This window comes from Myotis nattereri (genome assembly GCF_964212035.1).
Source record: "Myotis nattereri genome assembly, chromosome: 1".
Classification (NCBI taxonomy): Eukaryota; Metazoa; Chordata; class Mammalia; order Chiroptera; family Vespertilionidae; genus Myotis; species Myotis nattereri.
The window spans coordinates 43,563,864-43,569,280 of NC_138075.1; the positions used below are offsets into that span (position 1 = coordinate 43,563,864).

A 5,417-nucleotide genomic window follows, 5' to 3' on the forward strand; every position below is an offset into this window, starting at 1 on the left:
TGATTTTTAGAGAGAGAGGAAGGGAAAGAAAGAGAGAGAGAGAAAAACATCAACGTGAGAGTGAAACATCAATTGGCTGCCTCCTTCTGCACCCTGCCTCCCACTCCACCATTGAGCCCAAAACCCCAGGCCCAGGCCCCAACCCAGAATCAACCTGAAGCTTCTCCATGAACAGAATGACGCCCAACCAACTGAATCACACTGGCCGGGGCAGCATGCAGATTTTTTCTAATTTTTATTTTGAATTGGTTTTGGGTATATGTCTTAGTGGTTAGACAATCATATACCTAGTGTTCCCCTTAATGTTTCCAGTACTGTAACTGGCACTGTGTATAGTTTTGAAAATATTATTGACTATATTTCCTAAGCTATACTTACTTCCCCGTGACTATTTTGTTACTACAAATTTGTGCTTCTTAATCCCTTCACCTTTTTCACTCAGTGCGCCAAACGTCTTTCCCCTCTGGCAACCACCCATTCACTCTCTGTATCTATGAGTCTGTTTTAATTTTGTCTGTTTGTTCATTTTGTTCTTTGGATTCCACATACAGGTAAAAATCATATGATATTTGTCTTTCTCTGATTGGCTTATTTCATTGAGCATAATATCCTCTAAGTCCATCCATGCTATTGCAAATGGTAAGATTTCATGATCTCGTAGCCATTCAATTCTTCAGAAGGCAAAAATACAGAGTTCTCACAGAGAGAGAACTTAAATAGGAGGAGAGACTGATAGTTCTGTTAACACTATGGAGTCAAATTCTGCCCCCAAGATCAATATTTAGTGAAATGGACCACACCACAGAAAACATTAAACAAGTAGTTATTGATCATCTGCCAGCCATAGTAGAAGGTATTGGGTGGGACTACCAAGTTAGGGACACTTATCTTCTACCTTATTTCAAGATGGCAGACAAGCACAATTTGGACTTGAGGTGTCCCTTGAGATTTTATAGTGACAAATTAAATTATGCCAAAATTTATCAGTGGTCACCCCACCTGATAATTCTTAAAATTGTATCATAATGGGAAAAGGCTCATGACACTTTAAAATGTACTAAGTTTCCAGGAGGAAATATAGAGTGGGAAATGTAATAATACTACTAGTGACCTGGTGCACGAATTCCTGCACATTGAAAGGAAATTAATTAGAAGAAATATTTTAATATCGCTACTCACCCTTTCTCTAGAAGTGTCAGCAAAATTCACTGTCAACAATGACAGATGGAAACACACGTGTGTGATTGGTGCCAGTGAGAGCTTTATATGTATTGTGCATGCACAAGTCAACTTAGCCTTTTATATCTATCTATATAAAACCCTAATATGCAAATCAACCAAATGGTGAAACAACCTGCAGAACTACAGGTTGGCGGCGAGTGGGGCCAGCGAGTGGGTGGCACCAGGCCAGCCAAGGTGGGTGCCAGCAGGCAGAGGGAGGTGACCGGCAGCGGCGGTGGGGGGAGGAGCTGGCCTGCAAGCAGCACGAGGCCACCAGCTAAGGCGGTTGCCAGCAAGGACCCCCAGTTTCCCTGCTGGTTGCCCAACAGATCAGCCCTGATCACTGGCCAGGCCTAGGAACCCTACCCTTTATATTGGGAACAGTCTCTTAGATTTAAAAATTAAAACCTGGCAAGGCTATTCTAACACTGGAAAAACAGGATGATGCAGCAATGACATGCATGGACTCTGGCTCGCACATATTGTGGTGTGGTCAGCCCTGACTCTGACACTTATAAGTGTGGCAAAGCCAATTACTTAACTTCTCTCTGCTTCAGTTTTTCCACCAATAAGATGAGGAAAATGGTACTACTGTCTCAGAAGGATCATGTTATGTACTACTTTTTATAATCAGGGCAAAAAAATGGAGCTGCTCATACAACAGCAAGATGCCTTTCACCTGTACAAAAAGTACGGTCACTGGTGCATGCAGCATCCCAGATTGCAAGAGGGATGTCCGACTGTTGGTTTAGGCCCATAAACCGGCAGTCAGATATCCCCTGAGGGGTCCTGGATTGCTGGAGGGCACAGGCCAGGCTGAGGGACCCTCTGCCCCACCATGCATGAATTTTGTGCACCAGGCCTGTAGTATATAGAATAAACTTGTTTAATTAGACCTGCTTTCTGATTTAACTAAACTTTTTCCAGCCTAGTGAAGCACCCCAACTTCTCTTTCAGGTAATTGTCAGGAACACAGCAGTAAATATCAACACGAAGCAGATTATTATTGTAGATCATGCAGGGAGAACAAAGGGTAAAATATTTAAGTGCAGCAGTGTTTGACTATATTCTGCGCAGTGACAAAACCTGAACTCATTTTCAAGGTCCACCATTTCTTACTTCTTTTCAGTTGGGTCAAGTTCTAGGCTTTCTAAATCTCCGTTTTCCAGCTAATGAAAACAAAATAGGATTCCACTGAGTCTCCTATCTACCTATTCCAGGATTTCTGTGAGGATCAAATGAGATGAGGCACAGGAAAACACTTCACAGACATTTGGTTAAAGTGTAAATGTTTCCACCTGGCTATAAAGCAAGTTGTGTTCCTGAGCTGAAGAAACTGCAAGGAGGCTAGTCACTAGGGAGTGGAAGCTGGGTGATGCTATGTGATGTCATTACCTGGCTCCCACAGCCACCATTTCCGGGCTGGGTTGGGCTGTGGGCTACATTTTGTGCCAAGGAGTCTTGGCTGTGTTGGCTGCGATTTGGTGCGATGTTGCTCCAGGGTGGTGGCGGGCCCTGTGTCCCACTTGGGTGAAGCCGAGTGCTGCTTTGTCAGCACCAGGTCCATGCTGCCATTTCTCCATAAATGGCTAGTGCGTGTTACAGCAGCTCCGGGGTTGAGCGTCTGCCCCCTGGTGGCCAGTGCACATATAGCGACCAGTCAGGTGGGCAGAGGGACACTTAGCATGTTAGCCTTTTATATAGAGAGATATTTATTGAAAAGAACAGAAAACAGTCAGTGCCCTCGGCGGTCCCGGATCTGTCTCTTGCTTCAATAGTGTTTGGATGGAACAGACCCAGGGACGCCCCTTCTTACAGCCTCTGACCACTCTCCTGCGTTTCATCCAGTCACCACCTTCAGAAACACCTCCGGGACCAGCCAACACATCGTTTTTTTCTACCTTAACTCCTTATTGTTGAACAACTGCAAGCTCCCAAATTCATCAGAATTATTCCACTGAGCTGGAGGCTGCAGTCAACTGCCTGGCCAACATGCATCTGCAGGCCTCCTACACCTATCTCTCTCTGGGCCACTATTTCGACCTTGACGATGTGGCTCTAGGGTGTGGGCCACTTCTTCCACGAGTTGGCAGAGAAGAAGCACAAGGATGCTGAGTGTCTGTTTAAGTTGAAAAACAAGTGCGGCGGCCGCATTCTCTTCCAGGATGAGCAGAAGCCTTCCCAAGATGAGTGGGGCAAAACTCAGGACGCCATGGAAGCCGCCCTGGCCTTGGAGAGGAACCTGAATCAGGCCTTTGTGGAGCGGCAGGCCCTGGGTTCTCCCCACGCAGACCCTCAGCTCTGTGACTTCCTGGAGAACCACTTCCTGGGTGAGGAGGTGAGACTCATCAAGAAGATGGGCAACCACCTGACCAACACCCGCAGGCTGGCCTGCCCCCAGGCTGGGCTGGGCGAGTGTCTCTTTAAAAGGCTCACCCTCGAGTCCGACTAGGAGCCTCTGGAACCCAGAGGCCTTTCAGAAACCCCTCTGCATTCCCCTGGTGTTTCTGGCTTTTAGCTGAGCCTCTTCCTGAAACTATTAGTCATTCTTTTAATCACCCTGGAGCCCTCTCCCATGCATTGGACCAAATGAAACAATAAAGCTGTTTGCAGAAAAGAAAAAAGAACAGAACACAAATTAGCATGCATACAAGTAAGCACAGTATGTTCATATTATCATATGAAAAGATAATATGCTCTCCAATTCAATAAGAACAAAAACTCCAATGAAAAAATGAACAAATTATTTGAACAGACCACTTCACAGAGGACTTCACCAATGGTGTGGGCACATGAAAAAGTGCCCATATCAATAGCCATCAGGAAAATGCCAATTAAACCCACAGTGAGTTATCACTCACTCCCTCCAGAATGGCTAACATTGAAAAGACTGATAACACCAAAAGTTAGTGAGGATGTGGAGCAACCAAATTCTCACGTATATTTGGTGGATGCATCAATGGCGCAACCTCTTTTGGGAAAGTTCTGGCAGTTTCTTCTAATCTTATCATTGTTTACCTATCCCCTGACCCAGCAATTCCCCACTTATATGTTTACTCAACAGAAATAAACATGTTCACAAGAAAATGTTTACAGCTTCTTTGCAATAGCCAAAAACTGAAAACAACTCAAATGTCCAATAGCAGGTGAACATAGAAACAAATTGTGGTATCCTATATAATAAGGAGGTAATATGCATATTAACCCTCACACCCTCGCAAGATGGCTGCCTACAACCAGGCTGGCAGTGGGGTTAGTGAGGGACGACCAAATGACTGAACAAGCAGGCTGCGTGGGGCGACCAGGCTTGCCGGGGGGGGGGGGGGGGGGGCATGAGGGGCAACCAGGCTGGCAGGGGGTGTGCAGTTGGAGGCGACCAGACTGGCAGGGGGGGCAGTTGGGGGTGACTAGGTCGGGGGGGGCAATTGGGGGCAACCAGGCTGGCAGGGGGAGCAGTAAGGGGTGACCAGGCCAGCGGGGGTCAGAGGGGAGGCAGTTAGGAGCAACCAGGCCAGCAGGGAGGGGGCAGTTGGGGGTGACCTGGCTGGCAGAGGGGGGCAGTTAGGGGTGGCCAGGCAGGCAGGCAGGTGAGTGATTAGGAGACAGCAGTGCAGGATTGTGAGAGAGATGTCCGACTGCCCGTTTCCAGCAGTCGGACATCCTCTGAGGGATCCCAGATTGGAGAATGTGCAGGCTGGGCTGAGGGGGACCCCCCCCAACTTGTGCACGAATTTTGTGCACCGGACCTCTAGTATCTGTATAACAGTATTACCCTCCCTATAAAAAAAAATGAATTACCAATAAAAACAACAATCCAGAAGAATATCAAAACTATTATACTGATCAAAACCAAGTCAGACATAAGAACATACTATATTATTTCACTTGCATAAAATTTAATAATAAGGAAAACTAATCTATAGTGAAAGAAGTGAAACACTGAGGTGTGGGACTGGGGACTGATGGGAAAGGGGCAAGAGGGAATGCTCTGGGGTGATGGAATTATTCTCTATCTTGATTAGAGTGTGGGTTACATGTGTGTACATTTGTCAAAATTCATCACACACAAGATTGGTGCATTTCACTGGGTGTAAATTTTAACTAAAAAATTAAGAACCGTAAGTAAATTGTATTTAACTTTAGCTAATGTTATACAAGCTGAAGTATTTAGAGGTGAAGGGCACTGATTTCTGGAA

At 45.9% G+C, this 5,417-nt stretch overlaps 1 pseudogene across 1 annotated transcript; it reads left to right on the forward strand.

Annotated features, from left to right (window-relative positions):
* Positions 1-3,213: 3,213 nt before the first annotated feature.
* Positions 3,214-3,673, forward strand: LOC308514247 (ferritin light chain-like; annotated as a pseudogene). The gene has a single exon. The product of its transcript is annotated as a ferritin light chain-like (transcript).
* The last annotated feature ends 1,744 nt before the right edge of the window (positions 3,674-5,417 follow it).